The sequence below is a fragment of the Apium graveolens genome, chromosome 11 (assembly GCF_009905375.1).
Source record: "Apium graveolens cultivar Ventura chromosome 11, ASM990537v1, whole genome shotgun sequence".
Classification (NCBI taxonomy): Eukaryota; Viridiplantae; Streptophyta; class Magnoliopsida; order Apiales; family Apiaceae; genus Apium; species Apium graveolens.
The window spans coordinates 105,373,821-105,374,367 of NC_133657.1; the positions used below are offsets into that span (position 1 = coordinate 105,373,821).

At 41.5% G+C, this 547-nt stretch overlaps 1 non-coding gene across 1 annotated transcript; it reads right to left on the reverse strand.

Annotated features, from left to right (window-relative positions):
- Positions 1–440: 440 nt before the first annotated feature.
- Positions 441–547, reverse strand: LOC141699352 (small nucleolar RNA R71). Its single transcript, XR_012565821.1, has one exon. It is a non-coding gene; the product is annotated as a small nucleolar RNA R71 (small nucleolar RNA).

Genomic DNA, 547 nt, shown 5'->3' on the forward strand with positions numbered 1-547 from the left:
AATCTCGTAAAGACACACTAAAAAAAGTAGAAACGGAAGTGATCATTTCAATTGGAGAACCAGCTGCAGAAACGAAAGCATTGAAGGATTATTCTCAACCGAAAATCAATGACATTCAGTCTAGCATTGTTAGACCAGCCATTGCAGTTAATACCTTTGAAATCAAGCCGGACATGATTCAAATGGTACATAATTCAGTCCAGTTTGGGGGTGCTTCAACGGAAGATCCCAATATGCACATTAGGGATTTCATCGAGATTTGTGACACCTTCAGGTTCGACCGTGTTTCGGAAGATGCTGTGAAAATGAGACTTTTCCCTTTTTCTCTAAGGGATAACGCTAAGAGCTGGTTGCACTCTCTACCACCAGGTTCTATTGCGACATGGGAGGATCTCGCTCAGAAATTTCTTACTAAATTCTTCCCTATGGAAAAAATAGCTGCAATCAGGAATGCTCTTACTCAATTTGCACAGCAGTCAGGAGAATCTTTATGTGAAGCTTAGGAGCGCTACAAGGAGATGTTTAGGAAGTGTCCGCACCATGGAAT